Source organism: Suncus etruscus, chromosome 16, assembly GCF_024139225.1.
Source record: "Suncus etruscus isolate mSunEtr1 chromosome 16, mSunEtr1.pri.cur, whole genome shotgun sequence".
Classification (NCBI taxonomy): Eukaryota; Metazoa; Chordata; class Mammalia; order Eulipotyphla; family Soricidae; genus Suncus; species Suncus etruscus.
Window position 1 is genome coordinate 76,965,234 of NC_064863.1, and position 8,358 is coordinate 76,973,591.

Below are 8,358 nucleotides of genomic sequence, written 5' to 3' on the forward strand. Positions count from 1 at the left end.
TCTATTTTATTGTATGAATCTCCACAAAGAATTTAATCCAACACTGTTTCTGTAGGTTGATGAGAGTTTTACAGCACAAGAATTTCTGCAGACACCATCTGAATCATGACTCCAAGCTGCATATATTTCCTGGATGTAATGATAAAGACTTTACCTTAAAGATATTTCAGGGGGTAGTAAAATGTTCAGAATATAGAATTCATGAAAAACTCCACAGGAAAAGTAAGACCCTGACTTTCTTATGCAATAGTGTCTTCATCTACTTCTGTACCATCATTAAGGCAAAATTAGAGACACTCCAAAAGAGCACTGCAAAGACAGTGACCCTGAACACAAAAGATTTTTTTAAAATTCCTCCCTGTGAACACAAAATATTTTAACAGAGAAGTTATTTCAGGTCATTTTCTTAGGATGAAACTTGTCACTGATTTAGCCAATCTGATCAATTTAGCGGATAATTTTATAAAACAATTTTATAAGAATGTTATAAAAAGAACAAAAAAGGAACATCTTAGTGTATCATTTGTAGTTTGACATTGGACTCGATTGATCTCATTTACATACATGCTGCATTCTATTGTAGTGAAAAATGAAAGTCAGGCTTAGAAACCATTCTAAGACATTGTGACTGCTGGTGTTCATTATATATTTATTTTTCACATTATACTTTTCTCCTTACAAATAAGTTTTTTCACAATTTCAAAATGGTGAGGGAGAGAAGTGGGGAGGGAGAGGAGCTGTATTTGTATGCCAGCGCTGCTGAAAGTGGGGTGTGGTTTCCTATTTACCTGTGCTATTATTAATCATTGGTGTCATCTTTGAAACTAGAAGTTATCTCGATGGTGCTGATGGGTTTGTAGGAAATTCAATGAATCTGGTGCTTACATTCCTCCACAAATACATAAAGATCAGGATTTAACAACTAAATCTCTAAGGTTAGTTTTTTTCTCTTCACCAGAGGCAAGAATTCTTCCATATCTGCTAGCTGATACCATAAATCAAAAATGCTGTTTTGTTATGTTAGAAAAGGAACTCTTACATAAAAATATAACCTTCTGGGAGGCAGATGTCATTGCATAATACATTTAAAATCAATCACTTCTTACAATTTTTTTAAAAAATCTAGATTGCGATTTCCCAGAAGTTCCACTTGCTTTATAATAAACGTTTTGGCAAAGTTGAGATCAAAATAACAAGTAATGAATTTTCTTCTCCCTAAAAGGAACCAGAATAAAAAGGAATATTTTACTCAGAGAGGTTCTCACAGGGAGCTATTTTCTATCGCTTGTCAGAAATTCCTCTAGAGAATGAAATAAGTCAACAACACAGTGTTCACAACTGAACAGAACTTTGTATTTATATGCTACCAAAAAGAAAAAAGAAAGAAAGAAAGAAGAATGAAGGAAAGCAATAAAAAAGAAGAAAAACCAATTTCTATAGGGCACTGACATTTCTCAGAAATGGTATAAACTGATCATTGAAATCTTATAAACTTAGTATGTTTTCTGTTTGTTTGCCCAGCAATAATTCTAGCAGAAACATTGCATTGACTGCTTTGCCTGCTACTAGCCATACTTTTTCTCTTTGTTTTTGTTTTGTTTTGGTTTGGTTTGGTTTTTTGGGCCACACCCGGCGGTGCTCAGGGGTTACTCCTGGCTGTCTGCTCAGAAACAGCTCCTGGCAGGCACGGGGGACCATGTGGGACACCGGGATTCGAACCAACCACCTTTGGTCCTGGATCGGCTGCTTGCAAGGAAAACGCCGCTGTGCTATCTCTCCGGGCCCCATACTTTTTCTCTTGACTTGCATTTCTTCTTAGTATTTTTCTGTTTGAATACATGAAGAAATGTTTGTGGTAAGGGAAACACCTTGTTCTTTGCAGAATTTAGATCTCAGGCATCTCTCTGTGGGATGATGTGGTGCTTGAACTTACATCAATGGTTCCTTAGCTCTTCTCCAATTCAGGTACAGCCAGCTGCTTCCACTGCTAATTCCTTTCATCAGCTGACACTCCGGTATCTTTCCTTGCTAGCCTTCACAGCTTCAGAGCATTCTGGACAGGAGGCAAGAAATGTCAGGCAGTAAGAGATCAAGTCACAGGCTCAACACCAAAGCTCACTGATTCTTTGTCACCCTTTCTTATTCTGATTTTGCATTGGAGACTCTTGGCACTTCCCTCAGCCTAAGAGTCTCTGGGGGCAGCCCTGTGTTTCCAAAGACAAGTTTCTTTCAGGAGCCAGGGGGAGTCTACAGAACAGAGTAACCAGAAGACTTCTAGTAAACAAAGTAAAAGAGCCAGAAGGAAGGCTGGGATGTAGGCAAAATTTAAAGGGGCCATTGCTTGAGTGGCACAAAGCAAAGCTGGCATAGCCAAGAGGTCAACATTGGTCTATACCTTGAAGTAAAGTCTAGTCTCCAGTTTCATTGGAACTGGAAGTTCTAAAGGAAGTGAATTACTTTGATCCTAGCACTTGGTTTAAAATTAAAACTGCTTCTAATCAAAATATCTTCTAGGCCTTTTAATAAGTCATTCCTATTAGCACAATTTCTTGTTGAAATGTTATATATCCATGAATTCTGAGAATTAATTTTTAGTAGTTAATAAGGTAATTAATAACTGAAGGGTTAATCAAAGAAGGGGCTGTTCAGACATTCCAATTTTAATGTTCTTCAGAAAAAATATTTTCCCTCTTTTGTTCATAGTTGCTTTTATCTTTGCCTGTTAGTTTGATAATGTTTTTACGGTCGCAATTTGAGCTGATATTTTTGAAGTTACATTAATTCTGACAGAACTCTCCTGTTTTTTACTACTGCTATTACAGATCATTTTCTGTTGGATTTGCACCAAGCCCTTGATTTGCTTAATTTTATTTTATTTTATTTTTTTATTTTTATTTTATTTTTTTTACCTTAAACACGACTTGACCCATTGTTTTACAGAAAGTTCCTTACTTACACTCTAAAGCATGATAACATCTCATGTCATTTCTTATGTGGTTTTGTGGGCAAAAGAGGTTCATCTACTGTTTAATTTATGTCTGACCTATTCTACCGTGAATAGTTCACCATAATGGGTCAAGTACTAGTAGTTAAGAGTTTCTATCTGGGAACTGGAGCAGTGGCACAAGGGTGTTTGCCTTGCACACACTAACCTAGGACAGACCATCGTTCAATCCCCGGGCATCCCATATGAATTCCCAAACCAGGAGCGATTTTTAAGCATATAACCAGGAGTGATCCCTGAGTTTCACCAGGTCTGGCCCAAAAACTAAAATACAAAAAGTTTCTATCTGTAAACTGAACTTGAGTTCACTTCTAAAATACAGGTTGTATGTACTAACTTTATATAAGTTTTATTTCTCAGAAAAAAAAAACCCTCTTATCTCTGGGTTTCACTTTTGTTCACTTTTGCTGGCCACACTTCACTTTTTATGTGGACAATAAAAGCATATAGCATTATGGTGTCAAAATCTTTAGATCAGTTAAGCAAGAATAACTCAAAATCTTTGGATAAGTTAAGCAAAACTTAAGTATAACACAAAATCTTTGGATCAGTTAGGCAGGTATAACTCAAATCATGAACACAGAGAATTGAACTCCCTCAATCAAAATTACAGTCTTGAGAAAGTATACAAATTAGAATCCATTGTAATAAGGGATGTTGCGTCTTTTGGAGGAAAACCCCTAGTAGAGTATCCAGATTAGTACAATGTTAATACTTCATCCACCTTTTGATAAAAGTTGACAGGACATCAATGGGAAAAGAAATGTCCAAATTTTATGGGGACTAGTTGACACTCACTCTGAATTGATAGTAATTCTCAGAGATGCAAAAATGTCAATGAGCTCACCAATCTAAGTAGGAAATTGTAAGTTCAAGTAAATAGGGGTATTTAAAGTTAGCTTCATAGTGAGTTCAGTGATTCCTCAAAAAACATACCTTGTTTATTTACCCAGTATTAGAATAAATATCAAGGCAGACATACCTAGCTATTGGCAGATTCCTTGCACTAGTTTCCTGGCCTGTGGTGTAAAAGCTACTATGACAATAAAAATTAGCTCATTTAGAACTCCAAGGAAAGTAAGTAAATTGATTTCTGGAAATGTTGCGCAGATTGGTGCATACATCAGGGGCTTGAATAAACAAGGGTGATAAGTTTCATCACAGTTTAATTCAACTGTTCTGTTTGTCCTGTGCAGAAGATAGATCTCAGAAAATGACAATAGATTATTGTAAATCAGGGGATGACTCCAAATGAAGTTGCTATATCAGATGTGGCTTTTATAGTTCAAAAAATTAACACATCCACTATGACCTGATATTGAATTGCTACAGAAAATGCATTTTTATCCACAACACCAGAACTATTTGCTTTCAGCTGAGAAGGCTAGGAATAGGCCTTTACTTAATGGGATCGCTAAACCTACCAAATCTCTGGCCTTGTGTCTCAATTCATTTTGCAAAAGTTTTAATTTTCTTTCCTTTTCAGAAGGACTCACAATAGTCCATTGTATTGATACACTGGAGATATTATGCTGATTGGACCCAGTTAGAAATAGCAGCTACTCTAGATTCATTGGTATGATCTTTGTATGGTAGAAGTGAAAACAAATTTCTGCCAAAATTCAAGGAACAAAACTCAGTGGAATTTCTAAGGGCTCAGTGGTCTGGGGCATGCTGTGTTATTTCTTCTAAATTGAAAATCATTTGTTACTTTTGATTCTTCCTCCAATCAAGAAAGAGGCACAAAGCAATCATTGTGCTTCTGGATTTGGGAACCAATGTTTTCCTCATTTCAGGGTGTAACTTTAGTGTGGCTTCTTCACTGAGTGACTCAAAACATTGTAGCTCTGAGAGAGACTCCAAACAATAGAAGTCACTTTAACAAGTCCAGGCTATTTTGACACATACTTAGGTGTATTCAGCAGTTCTAGTAATGGTTGGAGTCTTAGTGGCAGAGAGGATGCTCTGGAGCCTTTGAAAAGCCTCTATGAGTGAAATGAATCGTAACCTTAAAATTTTGGTATAAAGTACTTACCTTCCTTTTGAGAAAAGGCTGTTAATTCTGTGACTAGGCCTTGGCAAGAATGAACATTTGTAACATCATGGATCACAACTTACTATGTGAACTGAGCTCCTTGTGATGAAGTGTTACTAGACTCACGGCACTATCAAGTTAGGCATGCACCACAATATTTGATCATCAGATAGAAATAGTATATACATACAGGTGGATCACCACAGGTCCTGAAGGTATTCATAAGTTGTATGAAAAAGTTGCCCAATATCAGTTGTCCCCACTCTTGTTACTCTGTCTCTCTTTGTCTGAATCTATGGTCACATAGAAATGTTTCCTATGATCACTTGACAGACAAAAAGAGGACTCTTGCAGAATATGTAGATACAATCAGAAAGCTTAAAGTTGCAACACTAGTTGAGTGCTTCCTCAACTAGTTGAGAGCCTTCTTGGCCTATCCGTGAAGGAGAGAGAAATTCTCCATGATTATATGATTAATATGACTAATAGTCTGATTGGATCTTCAGGGACTGGGAGGAATTATGGTTGGAAAATCGGTAACAGAGACATTTGGTGAAGAAATTATATAAACAGATCTCTATATATGAACTTAATATGTGAAGATATTTTTTTTGTACCAGATTTCCTGTACTCAGCCAAGGGAGGCCTCAGAATAAGGTTTCAATAATCAAAGAAAAAAGATTACTATGCATTCTTTGAATGCCGATACTACTCATTTTATAGCTATCTGCCAGTAGCCCAAGGTGGCATGAAAATACAATAAATATTATAGCAGGGATGGAAGGTTGTGCAGGGACTCATGGTTTCCCACTCATCCATGCCTACCTGGGTATGGATACTTGAATTCTCATCATTTCAGTGACAAAGACTGCTATTGGACCCCATAGGAAACTATTAACTTGAGTTATTATCAGCCACATGGTATGAAACTGATTACATTGGGCTGCTTCATTCATCGCAGGATTGATATCTCTTTCTTAGTGGAATAGAAATGTTTAGAGATATGAATCTGCCTTCCTATATGAAATTATTATTCCAGACCTTACATCTATGGATTTTGCAAAATACCTTACCCACTCTTTGGTATTTTACACTGCACGGCTCCTAACCATATTATACAAGTATGTAAGAAAGAATAATATAGTGATCATGGAATTCACAGATATTGTTTACTACAGGAACTTACTTAACAACTAGGTAAAATACCATTTTAAGAAATAATAGACTATCAATAAACTTTTGATTAATAAAATATTAGGGCTGGAGAAGATAGCATGGAGATAAGGGCATTTGCCCCTGCATGCAGAAGGTCTGTGGTTTGAATCCCAGCATCCCCATAAGGTCCTCCGAGCCTGCCCAGGCGCGCGATTTTTGAGCATAGAGCCAGGAGTAACCCCTCAGCGCTGCCGGGGTGTGGACCCCCAAAACCAAAAAAATTTAGTTACAGTGTTAGGTAATAATAGTTTGGGGGTTGATGAAACTTTTTACAGAAAGCTGAAATGGGCGGAGTCCTTCTAGAGGCTTTCAACCTCAGTTTGAGAGATGATGTTGAAACACCACAACAATACAAAAAGAAATATTAAATTAATATTCCAGTGAGCACGTACAGCAATAAAGACAAGCACCACACAATAGTTTCTGTTATAATTCTGGAGAATTACATTATGTTCCTCTGGAGAATTCCACCTGAAAATAAAGAAAGGTAAGGACAGGATCTGTGTTAGAATGAACAGATGAGTATATATCTCTCTTCTCTCTCTATGAAATAGATGAGTATAGGATTTATGAAGAAATTATAAAAAGGAAGATGAAATGAAACAATACTCATGTCAGTATTTTTTCTGATCCCTTTTTTCTGATCCTTTGTTTTATTTATTATTTTATTAAAAACTGTGCTTACAAAGTTGTTCATGATTGAGTTTCAGTCTTACAATGTACAACACAATTTACCCATGAACATTTCCCACCATCCATGTCTCCAGTTTCCCTCCAACCTTCCCCCTGCTTGCCTCTGGGGCAGGCATTTTTTTACCTCTCTCTCTCTCTCTCTCTCTCTCTCTCTCTCTCTCTCTCTCTCTCTCTCTCTCTCTCTCTCTCTCTCTCTCTCTCTTTCTCTCTCACTCATTTACTCACTCAGTCACTCTCCCACTTTTTCTTTTAGACAGTATGGTTTTGCACTATTGTTAATGAAGCTAGTACCATGTTTATTACTTTACCTCTGTTAAATACCCATTTCTTGTCCCAGCATGATCATTTCCATCTATCATTGTCTTGTGTGACTGGACCAGGATGGTGACCATCATATGAACCTTTATAAAGTCCCTTCTCTTACCCCAACGGCACTGCTTGCTCTACTACTTCCCTGCCTTGGACTGGTCCTCCTGGCCCTCATCTCTATTGTTCTGGTTATTATTATCATACTATCTTTTTTTTCTTATATCCCACAGTGAATGAGATTATTCTATGTCTATCCCTCCTCCCTTCACTTGTCAGTATTTTTATTTTAATCAAAAGCCAGAGCAATTTCAAATGGCTCAATAAAGTATTACATGTAATATTGAACAAACTTTAATTTCTTTAAGTTACGCAAAAAGGAGTACTATATACTTTTTTTTGCAAAATTGTCTAGTAGGAGTCTTTATGATTGGCAATGATACTAACAGAGAATAAAAGATAAATTTAAAAGGGTGCATAAATAAACAAGAAAAAGTTGAAAGTTGAAAAGTAGAATGTAAAATGTTAAAAAAAAAAACTTTAGGAGAGAAATGGTAGTTTAGATTATTGGAAATAAAATTTGAAAATATATTAAAACAAGCACAAGATTTATCATCCACAAGTGAGTGAAAAGTTTCCTGGCACCGCAAAAAGGCCTGGGGTGTGATAATGAGTATGTATGGGGCCAATAGTTGTTCCCATGGCAGTATGCTTCAAGGGTGGAGAAACCCTAAATCTCTTAGGCCAAGGGAATTCCCTTTCTTATTTCCCCACACCAGCACTCCTTCGTTTATTTTTCCTTTTTTTTCTTTTTCTTTTCATTCTTATGGTTATTATTTGGTGAATATTTTTTTTTTGCTGGGTATTTTTTTTGGTAGTTTCTCTCTTTTTTAAAAAAATTTTTGTTGGGCCGGAGAGATAGCACAGCAGCGTTTGCCTTGCAAGCAGCCGATCCAGGACCAAAGGTGGTTGGTTCGAATACCTGGTGTCCCATCTGGTCCCTCGTGCCTGCCAGGAGCTATTTCTGAGCAGACAGCCAGGAGAACCCCTGAGCACCGCCGGGTGTGTCCCAAAAAACAAAAAAAAAAAAAAAAATTTTTTTTTG